The sequence below is a fragment of the Pyrgilauda ruficollis genome, unplaced genomic scaffold (assembly GCF_017590135.1).
Source record: "Pyrgilauda ruficollis isolate IOZ18807 unplaced genomic scaffold, ASM1759013v1 scaffold14, whole genome shotgun sequence".
NCBI lineage: Eukaryota > Metazoa > Chordata > Aves > Passeriformes > Passeridae > Pyrgilauda > Pyrgilauda ruficollis.
In genome coordinates, this window is record NW_024512543.1 from 5,503,494 (window position 1) to 5,526,968 (window position 23,475).

The 23,475-nt window shown below is 38.0% G+C and overlaps 1 protein-coding gene across 4 annotated transcripts in view; it reads left to right on the forward strand.

The window, feature by feature from the left end:
- SIPA1L1 (signal induced proliferation associated 1 like 1) overlaps nucleotides 1–23,475 on the forward strand; it is a 199,182-nt gene that overhangs the window by 71,988 nt on the left and 103,719 nt on the right. For 3 of the 4 annotated variants that reach the window (XM_041459962.1, XM_041459961.1, XM_041459964.1), the window contains exon 4: nucleotides 10,630–10,703. The gene's annotated coding sequence lies outside the window, so the exon portion shown is untranslated. Of the gene's footprint in view, nucleotides 1–4,275; nucleotides 4,286–10,629; nucleotides 10,704–23,475 lie in introns of those variants that run through there. The other variant, XM_041459963.1, reaches the window with a different exon arrangement.

The window sequence follows — 23,475 nt, forward strand, 5'->3', positions numbered from 1 at the left end:
GCATGTTGATCTCTTTAGTCTTACGCCCTGTGTATGTAGATGAATTTGTCATCAGTCACTCGTTCATTCAATCAATTCCTTGTGTAAAGACTTGGTACTAATACACAGCTCTTCAGTACCTCAAAGCTATGCTATTTATTACATTGACCTTTAATATCACTGATACATCATTTCACCAAGTCTCTTACAGCTTATAGAATTTTTTTTTTTAAACAAAGGAAGCTTTCAGTTTTCTAATTCATCAGAGTAGTTGAAAAACCAGCTTTGGCTTTATGCATAGCATATTTACAGAAGCTTTGTGTTTGAGCTGCCGTCTCCAATGCCTGCTCATCTGCAATAGGAAATGAAAGGAGAAGAAGTAAGGTTTGTCATTAAATCTCATCAAGTTGCATTTTTGCATCTATATATGTATATTTAGAAAACATTCAACAGGAGACGTTTCTCTAAACTGGCAAGTCTAGAGTGGCAAAGACTTTTCAAGTTGGGGAATTGCTTGGATAGAAATTGGGATGTGGCATGGTGGATTTTTTGGGTTTATTGCTGTTGGCATTTTGTATGTGGGTGTGTGTGCGTGCAAACCTTCAGAGATAATGTGGGAATGGTCCCTCCTTTAGCCACATCAGTGCCCCATAGTTTGTGAGGCTCCTCTCCTTTAGCCACATCCTGTGTGGGAATGGTCCCTCCTTTAGTCACATCCATGTCCCATAGTTTGTGAGGCTCAGTGTTGGGATGTGCCAGTGGTCAAGGCTGAACCTAGAGTGTGCTGGCGTACCAGCCTTTAGTTCCTTCATTCCATCTGCACACAAAAGGAAGGCAGGAAAGCTGCTTCTTCATCTGGTTGTTGGACCAAGCTGTTTACTTTGTCGTGCATGCTTGCAAGTGGTTGGATACTTCTGGTTGTGTAGCTGTGACACAAGACGTGGGAGAGGACAACATATTTTTTTTTTTTTTCCCCCCTTGTTTTGGCTTTTTTAAGTTAACCTTGTCATTATTGGTGTAGCATTGCTCTTAAAGACCTTGATTTCTTTGTGTGATAGTGATACTTTAGGGAAGCAGCCACAGTTGTTCTTGCTCCCTCTTGTTGCTGTGTCCTTGGTAATGTTTGTAAAGCCTGTAGACTAGAGGTGCAGTAAGCTTGTATGTCTGTGTGATAGTATAGGTGTAATTTTTCAGGTTATGAGGAAGCACTGAACAATCATTGTCTAATATTATAATTTACTTTGTGTTATTTCTTGTTCTATTTTTTTACTGTGCTCTCTTTTCCTTTATTTACTCTACTGCTTTTCAGCATTTATTTTCTTCAGCATATCTTTCACTTTTTATTCATCTTTTTCTCCCTTCTGATGGTTAGGTTAGAGCTCTTTGCAGAAGTTTGCTGAGGAAAAAGGTTGAAGCTGAGAACCAGAACATCGTTCCCTCCTCTGAGAAGGGAAAACTGCTGTAACCTCTCTTCTCTGAAATAAGTTGCCCTTGAGGGGAGGTTGTGTGGAAGATGAACTGCTGCTAAAGCCTGAGGACTTTCCTGGTTGGGATTAATTTAGAATCAGAAGCTTATAGCATTTTTTAAAGCATTGACATGCTTAGCTGTGCGGGAGTATAAGGGGACAGACGTGTACCTTGGAGATCTGTGCTCCTTGTATCTGTTCTTGACTGTAAAAGGGAAGCAGAGGTACATTTGGTTAGACTGAAAACTTGAGAGAGAGAAGAGCGGGTAAATGCAGTGGCTATTTAATATTTTTGCTGTGGAGTTAAGTTGTGAGCCAAGTGCTCTTTCTTGGATTATTCTGCAAAGCGGTTGTCATTTTTTCATTACTGAAGGTTAATCTGGGGGTTTTAGCTTTGCTTTCATTAAAATGGCTAGGATATAGAAGGTAATGTTGAGGCTCCTGACCATCTTCAGAGACACTACAAAGATAGTCCGAAGAGATGGTTAAATATTTGGACAAGTTGGACACATTTTCTCATAGATTGAAATTTAACTGTTGTCCTTCATCCAGAAGTCCAGTTAGCTTACTCAGGTCAAATCCAAGTTATCTCTCCACACGTGTGTTGCATCTGGCCGAGCACAGCAGCAGATGTAAATGGAGGAAGATAGGATGGAGTTGTAGCTGTAGACTTAATGTCTTCTATGTCAGGACTTTCTGAATCAGGAAATCCAGTACCTTTTGCTCTTTGTTGCCTTTCTCTTACACTTCCTCATTCTGCAAAAGCTTTTTTTTTTAATTGGGAAGAGCAGAATTGCATGTGGTACTGATGGCAGAAGTCTTACGTGGTGATATGATAGAGAACCAGTGTTCTTTTCAGAATAATTCCTAATGCTGTCAATGCGTGGGTGTTGGTTTTGTGTTGTTGGGGGGTTTTTTGTGAGTGTTGGAGTATAACTTAATGATTACAAATATCTTCATAGTCTTCAATATAAAGAATTCTACAATGAATTGAGATAATTCCAGGTAGTATTTTAAATTTTTTTTTTCATATTTGATTATCTGTTTGGTACAGACGCCTAACCGTGGGTGCTTCAGAGCTGTAAGGCATTGCGGCATGTAAAATATTCCAGAGTTTGGGCTCCTGTAGTCATGGTTAGGGCTTAAACTTGCCTAAGCTTACTCTGGATCAATGATACCTCTACTGACATGTCCAGAGGTGTGCCTACTGCATTTTTATTACCTATTTCTACTGTTACTTCATGTTCACCAACTAATATGGTTCTTCATTTTTTCTAGGGTAGTTGCACAGTTACATATCTTGAGTCCAGAGGGGCCCCCAGAGAATAAACTAAATGGTCTCTGTGCTCTGAGGACGCTTCTGGAGTTGTTCATTTACAGAGCAAAGAGGATTGTGACTGACCTTCTTCTAATGTTTTTATATAATCAGGATTTAAGCTGTTTTCTAATTTTGCCTATTAAATGAAAACAGAGATTTAGCTTTTCCCTTGAATGAGTAGATTCTGAAGCAAATCAATATAGAAAACCTTTAGAGACCCTTTAGAGAGCTTTACTGTGGACGTGGGAAATTGCAAGAGTGTATTAGTACATACTTTGAAATTCTGGTATGGAATGGGTCAACAAACATGGCCATTATACAAAAAATCTGAGTGTGCTACAGAAGCTGCTTGCTCTTTTGTGACCAAGGGACTAATGTCGCTCCTTTTGTATTTTTCCTGACAGATTTTTTTTTTTTTTTTTTTTTTTTGTCCAGAATTCTGTTCCGAGAGAAATAGAAGTTTTCTTGTCCTTTGGTAAGCTCTCAAGAACTGACATTTTTCTCTTCCCTTTCTTAAATAAAACCAATCCTTGAGCCTGAGGTTTGGGTTTGGTACTCCAGCTATGAGCCTTATTGAGACTGCTGCATGTTCTGTCATCTCAACTGAAAACACAATTTACCTATAAAACAATTTTATTCTGTTAATACCTCTGTTCTAAATTGACTGGTGAGGTGTTGAAACAGTACATCTGGCTTGGCATTTGGTTGGTGCAGCTCAGGATCATCCTGATCATGGCTGATAGGAATTTAAAAATATTCTTCTTTAATGCTTTTATGACTAGACAAATCAGCTGAAATAAACAGTTTTCATATTTTTCTTATTTAAGCTGTATTTGATTGCCTTTTTACAGTTTCCTTTGTAGCTTACAGTACTAGTTTAGTGTAGCACGAATTCACCAGGCCTGTCATTTTCATTTAGTTTTTGAAAAATAGTGTTTTTACAGTAACTATGACTGACAAGGAATTACAGAACTATATTGAAATGCTTTTAGTAGTAAGTAGTACAAAAAATCAGAAAGCTATGTCAAAATGTGTTTATATTTTGTGGTAGAGATGCATACATGAGCATAGGGTTTATTTTGAATTTCACAGGACCAAAATTTAAAATGTATTGAAGCACAGAGGGCATAGAGACATTGCTTTTTCTCTTGCTTAAAATAATGTACTTCATATTATACTGGACAGTGGTCCTTTGGAGAAATCTTTTGCTTGGTTTGAGTGGCTGAAAAACTCCTTTATATCTCTAAGGTTTAATGTATTTTTTTATCAACATCTAGATTTAGTAATTATTTTCCTAAGTCCCTTTTATTAGTCTGAGGGGTTTTGCAGTATGTGTTCTAATGCATGATTTACATTAATAAGAGTATACAGGGTAATGATAGATCTGGCAAGATCAGGTAAGAGCAGGAGTAACCTCAGAATCATTTGTCCTTATTGTAACAGTACAATCAATATGAAATGTAACACAGACCAATATTTTCTGTTCATATAGACCAGATGGTGCTTTCTTGTATTTGGATAGGTACACACTTATAAATCCAGTAATGAAGTAACTTTTTTTTGCCATGAAGTGTCTAATGTAAAATTATCTTTATTCTAACAAAATAGTTTCAGAAAGAAGCTTGACTATCCCCTATCCCATCCCCAAAACAAAAAGCAAGCCTAAGTTCTAGGGTGTTTTATTTGTGGTGCTCTGAAGTCACTGGCTAATGTTTTCAAGATTGAAAACCCTCACAGTGATGTAGGATTTATTTTCTGGACTGCAGTAGATGTTTGGACAGCTGCTTATTCTCTAATACAGTGTTTTTCTGTTTTCTTTGTGTTTTGTGGTTAAATGAGAGGATTCTTAAAGATAGACTTGATATGTAGAAATCTTTATTGTCTGAAAATGGAAGTTCTAGACTAAGAGCCATGACCTGTAAATTTGCAGATTTGCCACAGATTAATAATACTTCTGTCTCTTTTAATCACTGGGCTGACTGCATAAAGTACTTCCTTGCCTTTTGGAGGCATAGGGGCTTTACAAATTTCATAATCATACGTGGGAGTTGGTGGTTGTGAAGACTTGTTGGACAGTAAGATGTGTGTTGCTATAATTAAGAGCTCACCACTGTTTGTTCTGTCTCACAAGTTCCCAAACAATAACAAAATGTAGGACACAAATAATTTTGGGGATTGTTTCCTGATGGAAAATACAATGTTAGGAGAGAGGTCAGCCTTCTGCAAGGCAATGGTAAAATCATTGCAATTCCCTATTTTCAATAGCATTTATCTCCCTTTTGTTCTAATGTTGCTGACCTGTTCAGGTGGATGTGATAATCTGTGGGCTAACTTGTTTTACTTGTGTAGTTTTATGTTTTTCTCTAATTTGTTTGCCAGATTCTTTGTTTTCTCTCTAAATGTCAATGTAAGGTTTGCTTTTAAACCTTTACAAAATCTGTCATAAATCCAGATAAGTAATTTGAATGTTCTGAGTTCTGTTTCTGAAAATGGGAGCTAGTGCATCTGAAAACACTGCATTTTGCCTGTAGTATCAGAGAAATAGCACTTTTTTTTGTACATAGGCCAGTGGTTACCTCCTTTCCTCCTGCAGTCCTGCCGGTACTCTTTCTGTTGGTGGAGGAGTTGTGCATTCCTTATCGTGTGTGACTGTTGGACCCAGACCTCATGGTCTGGTTTCACAGATGATTTGGACTAGCCCTGGAGGTGTAATCAAAGTCTTGTTCTGTCCTTCAGCAAATATTTTCACATGATATGTAAGGAATCTTGGGTTTTCAGACAGCTTTTTTATGTTATTCTGGCTTTTAGATCTCGGAACTAGTAAATATGCCTACATATTTTTAAAGGCAATGGGGAATGCTGCCTGTTTGTGGCTTTCTGGCTGCTCTGTGTGTGTGTGTTTGCCACTCAGTTTCAATACATGGATTCATAGGAACTAATGTGTGTATGTGTATAATGTACTATTCCTAAATTTCTGGCAGAAAAGAATGTTGCTGAAGGCATTGGCATGGTGGACATCTAAAATCTAAACAAGAGTTTCTGGAAGTCTGAATTTTTTAAAAGGCTGAAAGATGGTGTCATATTTTGGTATGGGCTGTTGACACTCCAGCTCTAATAATTGAAGTCTGTCTGATGTAAATATGTACTGGATTTTGGTCAAGTATGAGTTAGAATTTTACTGCTGGTTCACAGGACAGCTGAAAAATAAAATCAAAGCTAAAATACACATGTGACAGAGCCAAAATAAGTGTGTGCATACACAACTGTTAGTAAAGTCTAAATTGTTTTACATTAATGGTGTAAACACAGGGTATGATACCAGCTGGAGTCAGAATGCAACTGCTAGAAGGAAAAAATCCTCATATTGAACCTTGTTTTAAATTTTAACTGCATTAAAAATGAATTGCCAAGTGTGAATTGCCAAGTAGAATTAGTACAAATATCAGTAGTACTGTCGAGTATGAAATCAATTCTATTTTAAAAATTCCATGTTAATTTTACTAGAAGATTAAGAAAAGAGGAAACTGAAATAGGAAGGAATTTTTCTATTTGTGGAGGGAAGGTGAAGGGAAGGAGAAATCTTTTAATGTGCACTGTCATCTAAAATAAGTCATAGAAATGAGTTCATAAGTAAAGACTGCTTTTTTTTTTTCTTTCGTTTACTATAGATAAGACACCCCTTGGAAAGTCAAATAACTATATTAAGATGATGAAGGATTTTTTCTTTTGCTTGTTATCAGTATCTTTTTAGTAATCTTAGAACTAAATTTTCAGTATTTGTTCCTTAAAATACACAAGAATGATGTATGTGGTATTTCAATGCTAGGACAATGGTATTGACTGCACTTGAAACAGCTTAACCTCATGTGCTCAGTAGTCTTATCACCTTCTCAAATTGTATTTGGCTTTCAAGATGAATATCAGGTTTATGACTCTTTAGTCTGTGATCCTGTATAGCTTCTCTTTTCTGTGTTATTACTCTTAATATGGATGTTTCTGCATGTGTGTAGGTTTTTTATTTAATGATCTTTTACAGAGTTACAGTATTTGGTTTTGCTCTCACTTGCATGGATGTCACCAAGTGTGTTTTAGAATCCCTGATTTCTTAAGCTCACTTAGGATCATCTCCTTCATATTCCTTGCAACTTCTGTCCCCTTTCCCCCTTTCCACCAGCTCCCTAGTTTGGTGTCATTTGCAGATTCTTCAAGGGGGCCTGTGTTTGGTCACCAAAATTAATAAACTAAACTAAATCTGCTACAGGTCAAGTTCTAGAGACACCGACCCAAAATTCTTTCTGTTTTGGTTTATTTTTTTGTACTCAGCCATTGGTTTTCTGAAAATGAATTTTCCAGTAGTTACTGTTCTCCACACTAATTATTTTGGATTTATAGTCTCCAGGTTATGTTGAACAGTAGTTGAACTTACATAAGCTGTACCTGCTGCTTCAGTAATACATTTACCCAAGAGAGAACATTGTATTGTTTTGAGGCTTCCTGACTATCAATTATCTTTCTCCCTTAACGTAAATCACTCTTCTTTTCCCCTAGCAATGTACCCTGATCTTTCTAAGCATCAGAACTACATTGTTTGTCTTGCTACTTAAGTAATTTCCCACTTCCCTAGTATTGTTATGAGATGTATACCCTATTTCATATTGCTCTGGGATCCCTATCTTTTACTGGTCCTCAAAGCAAGTCAGTAATACCTTAGAAATCATTTCGACTAGTTCTTTTATATATTCTAGTGTACATTATTGTAAGTAGCTGGCTTAAACTATGCATTAATTTTTCTAATTCAAACATCAGTTTGGGTTTTTTTAAGGAGAATTTATTTTGTGTGTTATTTGCTAACTTTCTGACCTCTTCCTTGTGGAGCTTTAGAGTATTGGGGTCCCTCATTTTCTAGATCAGATTCTACAATTGGCTGGCAATGGTATGTGCCACCACAGTTTTATTTATCTCTGCAGGCTTTGACAGCCTGGGTAAGATCCAGAATCAATGTGTGGGCTGTCCAAGCCAGCATGCTATTGAAAAGCTGCCATTAAGCAGCTCATTCTTAATGAACTGGAGAGCAGTGTTGGTATTTCTCAGAATAAGAGAGATGATGCTTGTGCTTTGTTGTTGTATTGGGAGTGTGATTTGTAGCCCACGCCCCCAGAGACACCTCGCAGAGCTCTTCTGGACTGGTATTTCACTCAGGAAGACTTGGAGGGAATAGCTAATTCTCTGTTGGTATTGCTAATCACCTACTTGTGTGTATGGTGTTTTTCTGCAGTTCTTATTTGGGCAAGACTAGGACTGACTTAAAGGTCTTCTTGTCTTAGTCAGAACAGTATAAAAGAGCACAGAGGAGGTTCTTGGCTTGCAAAGATATAAAGCACTGTACAAACGAATGGCTTTTATGACTATTTTTGTTGTACTATATCTGTAACTTGAGCAGACTTGCTCTAGCTTCAGGAACAAAAAGTGTTGCTAGGTATCTTCTAAATGTACTCTGTAACGGAGGCCTTGGGACTGCCTTGCTGATAAGGTCTCCCCTTGTTCCTGGCTGGAACCACTCAGTGGAGGATGATGCTTGAAAATGTCTGTTCAAATAACCATAACGCAGCTACATGTGCTGAGAACTGAAGCCATGGAGACCAGAGGTGTGGCAGAAATCTCACTCTTCTTCTATATGGCTGCTGTTTGATGAATTTCTTAGCGAATTACTGATCCAGCTCTGAGCATGCTTTGCTGGTGCTGCCAATTGTGTGGCTCTAACAGAACACTCAAAATCTCAGCTCTGAAGTATGGTACTCTGTCTCTTCCTTTATTTAGTTCTATGAAATAGACTATAGTGGTAAATTCAAGACATTAAAGAAGAATGGAAGACAAACAGATGCAAATTCAATCTGGTTTAGTGGTTTTTTCCATGTAGGTTTTGTGATCACTTCTGCTTGACACATGAGCTTCTGTTTAATCTGTCATGTCTGGAAAGGCATTTTAAGTGCAAAACAAGTAGAAAATAATTCCAAATGGCTGGAGGACTGACAATGTAGTTCTGCATCAGAGTTTTACATTAGTGTGCCTGTTTTAATTTGAAAGGAAGTTTAAGGATATGTGCTACAAATAAAAATTGCGAGACCTAAATCAACAGAATTCTGTTTCTGATCTTAGGAAAAAAGTTGCATTTTTCAGTGACGCTTGGTTTTTCTTTTCTATTTGGTTTTTTTCCCCCATTGTTAATGGACTTAATCTCACTTATGAACAGCTGTTGAAATAATTAAGTGTGCTACTGAAATTGTAGTTGTAGTTGTTCTGTTTCCTTGAAAGTCCCAAGCAGATTTAAAATTAAAAACCAAAACAGAAAGCCACTGGAGGATAAAATAGGCAGCTTACACAATAGAAGTTGCAAATGGGAAAACAAAAATCTTGAGCTTGGCATACACAGTAATTCACTGAATTTTTCAACTGATGTACTTTTGGAAGGGGTGGTCCAGGCTTTCCCCATCAGCTGGTTTGATGGTTGCTTCAGGGTCTTTCACCCAGGAACAGTGGGAGAGGATGAGTGCATGAAGTGTGAGCTGCAGGGCACAGCACGTGCACTTGTATTGCCTTGTTAAAGACAGAAGGCATCTCTTAGATGATTTTCTTAGTTCAGATAATCAGATGGTGGTTGGTGTTGCAGTACTCGTTCTGATGCATTTGGAAAAACTGTCCCACAATTAACTTTTGAAGCTGTTGTGTTGGGATTTGGATGTTTTACTTTATTACCTAAAATGTATCCTTTTCTAAGTGACACTGCCTCATGAATGGAAGTAGCATATTTTGCATTGGCTGCCTACAGCCATGTTCCCTGCTGAGCCAAAGGCAGAGTTGCTTATCAGTGAGTCTTTAATTTTCTGAGGTTTGTAGCTTAGTGTTGCAAGTCAAGTCTGCACAGGCTGATGGTTTGTCTTAACTATCATTCTGGAAGTGTTAGTCTCAATATCTTGACTCATCAGTCAGCTTTGAGATTTACAGTGCAGGAAAAACACCCAGTATTTTATTTAGCTTACTCTGCAGTTCAGATGAATAGCTCCAGCAGTCCCATCCCCTGGAAGTTAGAGAGAGGCTGTTGTACTGTGAGGGAGCCGTCCCAATTCAAGCTTTTTAGCTTGGACAGATTTTACACACTCATTTTAGGTTTACTGTTCCAGTAGCTGAGTTTGGTGAAGGACCTTTGTTTCTCTTCACTCCCAGTTTATAACGCTGGCGAGACTTGGCAGGGTCTGATGAGGCCCCTGAGCTCTCCCCCGTGCCCGAGCGGTGTTCCTGCTGCAGTCGCAGCCTCCTGCGCGGAGGCTCTCCAGAACGGGCGTGCAGGGACAATCTGTGCAGTACCACTAGTACCGCCTGTGCTGGCATCCAGCGAGGAAGCAGCAAGGAAGCAGCTGGCATTAAATACCAGGGGCTGAAGAGCAGAAAGGAAGGAGGAGATGCGAAGCTGAGACATAGAGGGCAAACTCTCAGATGAGAGGAACAGAGACTGTGAAAGCCAGACAGTGTTTTAGCGAAAAAGGGCCTATGCAGGGAGCGGGAGAAGGAGAGGTGAGAGGAGTTGATTTATAAGCAGCAATGAATAACAGTCCTATCCTCAGAACCTCCTTAGGATAGGAAAAATGTAAATAATTACTTGTTTGGGTTAAAAAAGTTCTGGATGACTTGGACCATTCTTCTAGAAAAGCACTGCAGTTTGATACTGCTAAGATTTTGTGGCAGGTATTCTCAATGGAAGGTTCTTTTTTTCAGGAATATCATTCTCCAACTTGTTGGCTATTTAGCTGTTGAATTACTTAACTCTAAACAAGAGTATTTTATCTGTATATTTTGTTTCTGTTTTACTAGCTGCTGCTTCTTTGAAGACAGATTACCTGTGTCCTTCAAATGCCTGTGATATTTTCAAGAGGAACCATTTTTCTGTAAGTGGAGGTGTTTTCTATGAACATAAAATTAAAAACATGAATCAGTGGAATGTATTAATAGCAATGTGGTTGTGAAGAGAAATCTGAAATGTTTAAAAACGTGTTGCTTTTTGTTCATAGTATGGTTTTCATGATTTATAATTGAGAATAATGATCGATGCTCAGGGGACGCTACTTTCTTTTTTGTTTGGTCATTTGAAATGAATGGTATACTTCTCTTATAAGCTCAGACAGTGATGATAAAAGCAGTACTTGTCTCTGTCAACATTTGTGCAAAATAAGTCTCTGGAGATTTCTGAATGTTTTATTTAATGATGAGAATAGTAAATCTGTCCTGTGTAGTGTCTGGATGAGCTGTCTTGTATCAAAACATTATTAATTGATTTTTATACTTTACAGCTGTGTTTTGGGAATAAGTACTGGAAGGAAAGCCAAAAGCTCCACTCTGGATTTTAAGAACCATACTGGAAAAGAGTTAAGGGATTGATTTAGTTCTCTAGCTTAGAAATTTTGAGGAAGAGGAAAAAGGAGGAACTTCAGCTGCCTATTAACTTACTTTGCCAGCAGTCTCAAACTAGTTACATCATCACAAGGGTATGGTTATCCATTTCTGTGCAAATATCTTGGTTTATGAAGATAGGCATCCAGAGAAGCCTTTATTTTCACTTAAATCTGTTATTAACATTAAATTGTGGAAGTAGGGATTTGCTGGGGTTGCTGAACTGTAGATTTGTTTCTTCAAATATAAACACTGTCAAGGCCAGTTGTCAGCTTTTCTAGAAATACAGAGTTTTACGTTTTGGAGACATTCTATGCATTAACCAATTTCTTAAACGTTGTGTTTTGTCTTTATTGTGAAACTCATAGTGTAAGGTCAGATGGTGCAGTATGGATAAAGGACTATCTATGTTTGTAACAAGGTTTACTTCCGCTTGAGTAAGAGATATTCTGAGAGTTTTCTCCCCAGTTCAGAAATGCATTTTGAGGGAAATAGCTTCACAAATATGCAACAGGAATTTGTGGGGTAAGTTAGCCCTTATATGTATTTTGCCCTCACAAGGGGACATTCCTTTGAAGGTTCTAAAGCAGGTTAATTTCAGTTTAGTTGAGCCGTGAGTTTTCTATATGCTTGTGTTATGTTTGCTTCTTCTCCTCCTACTTGGAAGGCATACATGCATTCTTAACATCTTTAGGATATAGTAAAGTTTGTTCTGCTGGTTTGGAAGCTGAGTGTGCCTGTAATGTGAGGAGATGACTGTAGGCCAGAAATAGAGAAGATGGGAGTGGAGATGGGAGGGTTCAGTCTCCCTGTTCCTGGCAATGGCCAGCTGCCAGCTGGGCTGAAGCTGTAATGTTAAACTGCAGCTCTGGGCTCAGAGTGGGCCCCCAGCACACGTTCTGTGGCCTCAGAGATGTCAGTGTCTGTTTTGTCCCTCACACAGATTGGATAGATCAATATTTTTGGACACCTTGAGAGCAGAGACACATACACAAAGCTATTTTGCAGGGCAGAAACATATGGAAGTGTAGGAGAAGTCAGTTGTTTATTCTGCTGTAAAATAATGCTCAGAAATCCTGTGGTGCAGCACATTTTAGGGGTCTATTCAGATGAAGTATTGAATTCCCTGGACTTGAGGGAGTCCAGGGAAAAGTGGAAGCTGTGTCTAGTACCATAACTATTTCCTTTTGCATGCATGTGTTGTGATGTACATATCTCCTGTTTCCCCAATTGCTGTATGCTCAGGAGGAGTCTTCCTGCTAGGACCCTTCTGTGGCCTCCAGAAAATAATAGTGTTTATCCAAAAAAAGAGCAGTTCCTTTGTGAGGGGATGGGCCTGCTGAGGACATGCAGCATGCACTGGAGAAGGGTTTTTCCCTTTTTACCTTTTCAGGTTATAGCTTTCTTCTTTCTGAAAGCCAGAAAAGCCACGCTGAGGCCAGGGGAGTGGGAGACAAGAAGGGCTGAATTTCAAAGGAGGGAATTGGGTTAGACACAAGCCAGGGCTGCTTCAGCTGGCATTACAGGGATTGGGGTGGGGGAGAAAAATGGGGTGCAGAAGGCTGTTGGCCTGTTAAATTGGGAAGGGTTATGGGGCTGGGGAGTCACAAGTCAGTACCAGCCCTACATCCCCTGTGCTGTGACAGGGAAGACAGGTCTGAGTGTGAAGGCGTTGGGAACTGCGGTGGCAACGGATTGATTCTTGCTCTTGATTCTTGCTCGGATTGAACCATCTGTGCTTGTGTATTGTTTTTGTTCTTACCTTTCAGTAATGACTTCTACCCAGATGTGGTTCTCTACATGTGCTAATCTTTGGAAAGAATTGTGTGAACGAGTTTTCCTTTTAATGAATAGTGGATGTTCTTTCTACTAAGTTTCATGTGGAAAAAGAGTGAAGAAATGTTTGTCTTGTACTAAAAACAGGGCTTTGTCTCCTAATAGGAAGGTTTTCCATCTACTATAATGTAACTGTATAAAAAAAAGAAACTGAAGAGTTTGTGGAGCACCTATAGTTAAAAACTGCAACTAAGGGGCCTCTCGAAAAATCAGAATCATTTGCAGACTACTCAAAACAGGAAAAAAAAGGATTATCTGTACTAACAATCCTTTGAGAGGGAACTGTCCTGTGGTTATGAAAGCAGGTGTAAGAAATTCATACTCATATCTGTGGTACCATAGAAAGGCCAGTTCTATATAATTCAAATTTTAAAATTCTCATCAGGCTTTTATTGGTGTATAGAATGATTGACAAATATAGATTGCATAAACCTTCAGTGGTGAAACCTACAAAAAATAGAAGTTGCCAACACAAATCCATTGATCTTTTGTCCCATCTGAATAAAAACAACCCACCTGTGCCACAACAGACACAAATGTTGAAGCCTTAATTATTGGCTTAATTGCTCATATTTTTGTAAAGAGACTTCACCGTATTTCAAGGGATCTGGTTTTCAGATGTACAGCTGTAGGGAATAATTTATGTGAAGGATTTTGAACTAGGAGATGATTTTACAAAAGAATTTTTTCAAGTGCATTCAACAAAAACTGAGAGCTTTTTTCTTCCACCTTCTTCATGTAAACATCTGTACTTACTTGTACCAAAGCTATTTTGTTTTCCCAGTTATAATTCTTACCATCAGTTTCATCTAATCATCCAGTTAAAGTTCGTTTTAAAAAAAAAGGTGTAGGAATTTGCAGATTTCTTCGTAACAAATAATGTATAAATATTCATCTGAAACAACAGCCAATAAAAATTGCTACTGTAAGGTTTATTTTGATAAGATTTATTTTTTCCCAATCAGCCTCCTGTAAAGTTTTGAAACTTTTCAGTTTTGGAGCGGATCTACTTTGCCTGTCATTCAACTTTCAGTACTTACAGCTGTGTTTAACACTTGCAGACATTGAATATGGGAGGTTTATATCAAGCACTCAAAGCAGGGGTCAGTAAGAACATTTGCACCTGATGTGCCTCCTTGATCCTTAGCAGCAGCATTTTAAAATGTTACAGAAAATGAAAGCAACTTCATCATTGTATTATGGCAGTCAGATTTGCAGTGATTCTAAGTAGGTGTAACCAAATATTCCTGTTCTATGGATATTTTCATATATTATCACTGTAAATTAATGTCTTCTGTTATTTATTAAGGACTACTGGCTGTCACTGTCTTTCAGGTGCCTGTCAGCATATCACCATAGCTCTTTTCATGTCTACACATTAAAAATTACCATATCCATAGGGAAAATATTTTAATTGGAGAACTTATTTTAAATATTTTATGAGTAAAAATGTAGCCATAAAAGGCTTTGTCCTTTAAAATTGCAAATGCAGTAAGATGTAGGCTAAAACAGAGATGTAGTCTTAATTCACCTGAAAAATATTTATATTTAACTGTGGTATAAAATATATCTGAAATTTACCCTTTGAGACTAGTGCAAATTTGAGACACAATAAGAATTTCAAATGCAAGCTGACACAACTTGTGTCAGCATAACAGTGTGTTTTAACTGAGAATGCATTTGGTCTGTGCAAGAGGAGAACCTCTGAAAGCCTTAAACAACAGAAGGGACAGGACACGATCCCATTAACATAAGCGATCTGTATACTAAATGGAAGATATATAAATGAGGGTAATGTTGCTTTTTATTAGTTTGTAATTCCTGTGTGCATTTTTGTTTTAATTTAAGGCTCTTAAGCATTGCCTGAAAGAACATGCTGCATACTTCTATACTTCTTTTTTTTTTTTTTTTTTTTTCAAGATGTTTATTTTCCTTGATTACATCTATAGTACTTCCTTGTGTCCTAGGTAACTTAAGAACTGTAGTAGGCAGTGCCAGTTTGAAAACTTTTTATGGGGAGAGAGTGTAGTTGCTGTCAGAAAGGTGCTTGGATTCTAAGGGGAGTCTGTGATGGCTGCAGGGCTTTTAAATTTCTTACAACTGCACTGAACTCTTGAAATCTGCAATTACAGCTTTTACTTCTTCACAATAGTTCTCTTTTTATGAATTTCAGTTAAATTTTCTGGTTAGGATGCATTAAGTTTGTTTACTTTGTTTTAAACCTCACTTGGAATTATTTTCTGAATTTCAGAAAGGTGGCCTTATTAGGCCTGTTTTTCTAATATTATCCAATCATTCAATACTTTAATACAGATGTATTTAGATTAATACAGAAATCTGTAGGCAACTAGTTGGTTTGAAGCAAGTATCTTCTTCAGCTTGCATAGATGCAGAGCTGTGTGTCCCAGCTGACGCATGGATGTGTGAAATGTCAAATCATAAATCCAGTGTATTTTAGAATGTCTAGTGTCTTTTTTCCTACAACTTAGAAAATGAGATCAGTCCTGAAGTAAAAATATTCTTGGTAAATAACAAGATAAATTGAGACGTGTCTTAACCTTACATCAGACTATTCATGTGTGGGAATGGCAGTGGTTTAACTAAGTCAGTACAGCATGATTTCCTATATTCAATTGCTGTCATTTGTGTCTATTGAACTCACTTTCCCCTAAGGTGCTTTGAGATAATATTTCGATTTTTTCAATGTCAATTTTTCCATGTTTAAGAGTATCTTTGAATATTTTTCAATTAAAGAAATTAATTAATGGATTAAAGTCAAATGTTATTATCTTTCTTTTGTTCCTCCCCCTGCCCTATCACACATGCGCAAAGGATGCTTAGCTTCATACAGTGGAATGGATTTTTGTTCTAGTTGGGGTGTTTTAATTCACATATGCAGTAGGAAAGTTTGTCTTCAGTGATCAAGGATTCTGTGAATTCTGTGCTTTTTAACTGGCACCCTGATGAGTTACCACCCTCAGCACAGAAGCTGTAGCTCTCCTAAGTGTGTCAGGTAACCAGATGATGGGGAGATTGACTTAAATCAGTCACATCTAGTTTTTCATGTGTTCAGAGTACAGTTTAGAGTGACAGTCATACAAAAGTTCAGCATTTTGCAGCTTACTATTTGTGTTAGAAGTAGGTTTTAAAATATTAGGATAATTTAGGTTTTAAAATATTAGGTGAATAATGGTTAGGAGAATAGTAACTGTTTTATTGACTGAAAAGGTAAATGGCAGCGGGAGAGGAAAATAACTTTCAGTATTGTGTTTTCAGGCTCTATTAATATGCAGTGTAAAAACCATAGATCTATAAATAATTTCCAAGATTGTGGTGAAAATTGTTTTTTTAAAAAAAGGCAGATAAATGGGATTAAACACTATGAATGGCTGGAGCCCACCTTTCCATCTGAAGTGCAGTAATTTTTATGAACTAACAAATGCAAGAAGTTGTGGGCAATTTTTCTGTGATGCAGGTTAATGATGTTCATGTTTCCAGAGGGAAGAGGTGATGGGTATGAGAGGAGCCTTGCTGCAATGTAGGAATATATTTAAGACTTAAGCTTTCCTTTTTAGCAATTTTCTGGAGCTTTTTTCATTAAATTCTCCATGTACAAGAAATCAGCACCCCTGTCTTGTTAATTTAGAGAAAGTTAAGATTAATTTAAAATGCTCAAAGTGCTGTATTTGCTGTAGAGGAGGTGTTTTGCTGGCATGGACTGGGAGGAGGCCCCTCATTTTGACTAGCTGCTGTTACCAGATCAATCCTGTTTCATAGTTAGGCTGAGGAACATCTTCTTGTCTTCACAGAAAATGCCCCAGTAACCAGCTTCCTTGTTCCTATGGTTTCCAACAGGTGGCTCAATTTAAGAATGTGTATTATCTCATTCCCCTCACTGTTTCGACATGGAAAGGGAAATTTTCATTTATGTTGGTTCAATTGTAGATTTCCTGGCAACATAATGAGCTTGATCACGCATGTTTTCAGAATGTAGACTCATCAGAAGTTCTTGTGACTCATGAGCATAGAACTTTTCCTCCACTTAAATTTTTTCCAATAGAGTATTAAAAAAAAAAAAATTACCCATACAGGCATATACTACTGGAAGTTCCCTTTTGTACCACTTAAGGTCGACACATTTCTGCAGAAAGAGAGATGTTACTCACGTAAGGAACTGTACTTTCTTTAATTTGTTACTCCTGCCTTATTGGTCAGTATCAGTCTCACTCACAGCCTCTTTTTGTGCAGATTAATTATTTCAAGCTGTCTTTTCCATCTGTTACCAGATTTGGGAATGTAGCTTTCCACAGTTCACCTGTGTGTCTTTAACCCACGCTTAAAACATATAGGCAAAAAAACCCCCAACCCTAACCCTTTTAAAGCTTTTTATTTCCTTTGTCTGCACTGTTTTCTTTGTTTCTTTTACTGGTGTGTACAATGATCTTATCAGAAAGTTGTACTGAAAATGAAGTCAAACTTTTATGTCAACACGCTGACTTTTTTCACTTCCACAAATTTCACTGTACAGCTGGAATAGCTGTGCTTCACTAGTTTAACATGAAAAAGGACTCAATTATTATCTTGGTAATGTCTGTGTTTCTGGAGTTAAGTCATATTTGCATCTGGTGGAGTTTGTGGAAGCCAGTTTTTCTCAGTACAGAGACCGTGGAAATTTCATTGTATGAAATCTTGAAAAATATTTTTTTCACTAAGTGTCGTATACCAGATGGCTTTGAGACCTATTTAGCTATCTGTTTTTGTTAATCTTTCTCTGCTGCTTCAGACCTCAAAACTTAATTTCCCCACCTGCTGCTAAATAAAGGGTCATAGGAATTGCCATATTGGGTCAGACCATCTGTTCTTTAATTAGGAGCAGTAACAGATGCTTGGGATGATGATGCAAAAAAAAAAAAATCTACAATAGGCAGTTATGACAGTAATATACTCTGGGGTGTATCTCTGTGATCCTGTTAGTTTGACTTGTGTCAAAAGATTCAAAGACATTGGTATCTATTCTAGCTCTTTGTTATTCAAATATTTTTTGTTACAATGTAATTTTATCCTCTGTGCTTCCCTTTAATGCTGCTAAACTTTTGGCTTGCAGTCCCATATCCCTTAGCAGTATGCTCCCTAGGTGGAGGTATGAGAAGGCAGCCCTTTTTGTTGATGGTAAACTTGTCAGCATTCATTTGGCTGAACATAATCTCTTGTTCTTATGGTATTCTGGGAGGAAATTCTTCTCTGCCTTTTGTGTGCTCTTTCCCATATTGGCGGGGCAGGGGAAATCTCAGTCTTCTTGATTTTCCCCTTCATACTGATATTTCCATGCTGCTTATTCTTCTTGGGTGTCTCTCTGTAAGGCTTTTAAATAAATGGCAGTAACTGGATGATTCTAATTTCTCACCATGTTTCAGCTGAGAAAACACTTAGTTCCTGTGAGAGAGGACTTTTATTCCTTTGAAAATGTGTAATTCCTAGGAAATACCTTCAGAATTTTTGCTTTAAATTGAGTTGCAATGGGGAAGATGGCTTTGCAAGGGAAATGCTGGCTAAACCTGAAACGTTACTGCAGGCAAAGTGGCTGGGGCAGAGCCCCTTTTGGTGGCCTCAGAGGATGTTTATGCTTCCCTGAGTAGTCCTAGATGCAAAGTGAGAAGCAGTACTTTCCTTTTTTCTTACAGCAACTAGAGTAATTCTTATTAAGAATCTCAAACTGGGGTGGACTTCATTCCTAGCAGTTTTGCAGGGAGAGGGTTACTTCTTAGTGAAGTATTGCTTGGATATTGCCGGCCTCCTTAAATAGCTTACAATATTCTGCACAGATGCTTAGAAACCTCATGAAACATCAAGGTGAGTGCAAGTTAGTAGTGAAGAAGTGGGTAGGATTTGGGGGTGTGGCTGAGAAGACAAGTAGGAAATTTAATGGTGAAGAGAGACAGCTTCTTGTGAGATACATTAGTGAGGAGAAATTAAGTGTTGAACCCTACCCTAACTAGCAAGGGAATGCAGTTGTTTTTCTAACCTGCTTCTGAGCATTAGAGCCAGCCGTCTTTGTTGTGCTGTGTTCAGGTTTCCTAGGAGATGTGAGATATTTTTATGAAACTGAGAAATTGAGAAATCATGGGAAGAGGAATTTTAAATGCATGTCAAACCTGAAGATACAGTGGCAGGAAGAACCAGTGTAATGGGCTATATTTTAAAGATAAATTTGAAGTGCCATATGACTGAAATTGTCTTTTTCACCAATGATGACTTTAGCGTTTAGCTGAGAGCTATTTTAGGGTGATAAACAACATTCCTTTCATTTTCAACTGCTTGGACTGGAAACCAAGTGCCTTGCAATAGATGCTGTTTATTCCACAGTCTGCAAGAATTCTTTACTCAGGATCAGAAGCCCTGAAATGTTACTGAGAATTTGTTTGTTTAAAGAATCTGCATATCTAATTCTTGAGGTAGCTGTTTGGGTTGAGAGTGTTCAATTAATAGATTTTGCATGTTGAGCAACTCTGGGATGTTCTGTGCCTAGAATGCTGAGAGTGATATAAGAATGTATGAAATGCTCAAGTAAACTTTGTATGGAAATTAGGGATCTTCAGTTGACAACAGCATGTGTGTTGTATATGGTAAAAGGTACTCAGATTCAGACTTAGGCTTAGAAATTCTTGGTAGTTGAAGAGAGTCCCTTGAAGCTGCTGGATGAGTGGACTAATTTTGCTAATTATGAAGACATGCCTGTGTTTTGTGAAAGACCTCATGATTTAGTAATCGAGAGTTGGACTTCTGTATTGGTGGTGGCATCACAGTGTTTGTTACAGGATGTTGTAGTGCAGCACTGTTAAAACTGGATAAATGTGATTGCAGCAGACTTACAAACCAAAGGAGAGGCTGATTATTATTTCTGCTTATTGCAAATTACCTACTTGCTGCTGTATGGCCTGTTTGAACTTAGGATTTTTTCTAGTCATACATTGCTGTTGATTTGTTCTGATTCTGGCTGATTTTCTATTTCTTCTGTTTATTTTAACCCTCTTGGGATTTCAGTTTTATGCCCATGCTGTCACTAAATGTGCTGATCTCTGTTGTGGTTACAGTACTATTCATGCACCTTTGGTATGGCTGGCAGGTAGGACATGTAACAGGAATTCATGGGAAATCTTTGAAAATTCAGAAGGATAAGCAGAAACTAAAACTGCTACCATGTGGATGAGAATCTGAGGTGGAAGCCTTAGAGGGGACTGTAGTTCAGACTAGGTGATGCTGGAGGAGGAATAGTTATAATGAACGCAGGTAAAAAACATTGGCTCCAACTTCAGGGTAAACAAGGTTGTGAATCAACAACGAACTGTATGTCTTTTGGAAACCAGTCTTCCTCAGAACTACTTGTTTTAGGGAAGCCAGCAACCCCTACAGCATTGTTGGATCCTCAGCTGTGATAGTTCTTATTTTTTCCATAGGTCAATGAGTATTTTCTTTACAGGCAGGCAATAATGGGACTTTTAAAGATGTATGGAACACCTGATTTAGTTAAAGTCAACCAAGTATGAATTTTTTAGAATTTCACTAGAAAAAAACAAAAAAAACCCCTCAAAATGCAACACTGTCTTGAACTTTTTGGTAGAAAAGTCCTTCCTTTTTATATGTTTAAAACATATTTTCTAAAATGCTTTTAGTTGTCATATCTCTTGATGGTGGTTTTCTGCTTATTTTTACTTTTAAGGCACTAGGTTTTGTTTTACTGAATATTCTAGGAAGGAATCATCTACACTTACTTAATAACATGTCAGACCTTAATTTCATCCTGTCACCAGTGAAGTTATTTGAACATTTATGTAAACAAGCAAGTGAGCTGAAAACTTTGTTAATGAAAATATTTGTAATAAATTTGAAAGTACTGATATTGAGAAATCACAGAACACAATGAATTGCAGAAGTTTTGAAGAGTACAGAACTGTTAAGAGATTTTTTTATTGATGCAGAAAACCAGATGTCTTTACAAGCTATCACTAGTCATGGTTTTCAGTTAAACACAGTTTTCTTAAAGTAGCAGATCTCTGAACTGCTCTGGTGATTTGAATTCTGGCTTTGCTTGAATAACATCTTCTTGAGATCAAGATAATAGAAAAAAGCTTGAGTAGCTTCAAGAAGGGACTGAAAATGCACAAGTCTTGGGTTGTAGTAACAAACATTAGTGTAGGTTACATTACGTGATGTATAGGAGCAATTAAGTTGTTTCTCATGAATGTAATGGCTTCAGAATTCAGTACAGGTTGAGATGATGTATTAGGAGGAGATTCTGTCCTGTGAGGGTAGTGGGGCACTGGAACAGGTTGCCCAGAGATGTGGGTGTTCCATCCTGGGAAGTGTTCAAGGCTGGGTTGGATGGGGCTTTGAGCAAACTGGGCTTGTGGAAGGTGTCTCTACCCGTGACAGTGGTGTTGGACTAGGCCATCTTTAAGGTCCCTTCCAACCCATTCAGTGGTTTTGGATTGGTCCATTTAAGGTCCCTTCCAGACCATTCAATGACTTTGGCTTTATATGTGTGGAAAAGGCGAAAGTGTGAGGGGTAAATTAAATAAGGGTCAACTAATGAGAGGAGTGTAGGGTTTTTTTCTCTTGGCATGTGTGCAGAGAGAACTTCAGTGAGCACTTCAAGTTATTGAGACATACTTTCCCAACTTTATCGTAGAGAGCAAAGTGAAGATTTTTTTGCAGTGAAACCTTGAAGCTAAAGAGGAATTTCAAAATTAAAATTATCATCTGTCAGGAGAGATTCATTAGCTGTTTTTCAATACTGAAAACTGAGCAAAATGTTTGTGGCCAGCTAAATCAATATGAATGTGTTAAATTTCTATATTTTTGTCTTTGCACACATAACGAAACACATCTAAATTCTGATTTAGGCATGATTGAGGTTGGTTAATGTCCACTTGTATTTAAAACTTCTCTGAAAGAAAATTATGCTTTTCTGAGAATCAAGTTTTATTTTAAGGAATGCTAAGCACAGTTTTTTACACAGGTGAGCTGAGTTCTGTCTCTTCAGTTATCTCCCATATGAAACTGACACCAAGTCTCATTAAAGGCATGGTTTGCTGCTGTGAACATTTTACTTGTTAAGCCTTGTACAGACAGTCCTTCCTACATGTAGTTCCTTAATAATTTTATCCTTGAGGATGCTGCCTAGGGAATCTAAAATTGCACACGTCTTGTCTAAGGGAAGGTCTTAATTGTGAGGTGTATTTTGTTGTGAAGTCAGAAGAATTAGTGTCTGTGGTAGGTTTAGTAACCAAAATAGTAGAGGTCTGGCTGCAGCAAAATGCTGTGGTCGCCTCACAGGTGTGTGTCAAGCAAATGTTCTGACTTTTTTTTTCTCTGTGAGAGAGATTTCTGCCCTTGTCTTCATGTAAGTGTCATACGGCTGAACGAAATTTGGTACTCTGAATAATCATTGAATAATCACTGCTACTTGTGTAGTATCATGTCAGCAGCCTCGAAATGGGCCTGTCCCTTCTGAGCTGCTGCCTCCTGTCTTTGTGTGTTTGTGGCACAGGCTCACCTGCCCTCTGGTGTCAGAGCTGCAAGCAGGGAATGCAGTAGCATTCCCAAGTGTTCAGTCTCTGAAGTTGGGAAGGTGGTTATGCACTCCCCCACAAAACTGGGTAGAAAGGTGGTATCTCTGTAAGTGATATGTTTAACATGCACAGTACCTGTCACAATATAGACCTAATGCTTTTCCTTTCTGTTGTGGAAAACTGTGTACCTTTGTACAAGCTTTCATCTTCTGTTTTCATCTGAGAGAAGAGGGAAGGCAGTATGCTTTCCACCTAATTATGTTTTATACTTTACATGAGGACTTCTGTTTCACATCCAGGAACATTTCAGAGCCACACTGTGGCTGATGCACTTCTCACCTCCAGCATGGCCATCTTCTCTGAAATGCTGCCTGTGGATGTAGATTCATACAATTGCTTGTCAGAAAAGCCTGTTAAGTTAATTGGGTCCAACTCTTAACCTAGTTACTCCCAAGTTTGCCAGTAAGCCATATCCCCATATGCCTCATCAAGACATCTTTTAAAACACCTCTGTGGATGGTGACTCCACCACTTCCCTGGGCAGCCTGTTCCAATTCTTGTCAATCCTTTTGGGGACAATGTTTGTCCTTAATATCCGGTCTAAGTAACTGGTACAGCTTGGAGCCACTTCCTCTGGTCCTGTTGCTTGTTACTGTGGAAAGGAGACCAGCCCCACCTTTGCTACAGCCTCCTTTGAAGTAGTTTTAGGTATTCAAGGAAATGCAGTGGTGTGAGTCAATGCTATTAAAAATGCAGGTGAAACAACATTGTTAAGTAACAGGACATAGTCTCCTCATGGTCTTGATTTGGTCCTGACTTTGGGGGCACAGCATCTACATCTGTTTTTGTCCTTGAGACTTTCTAT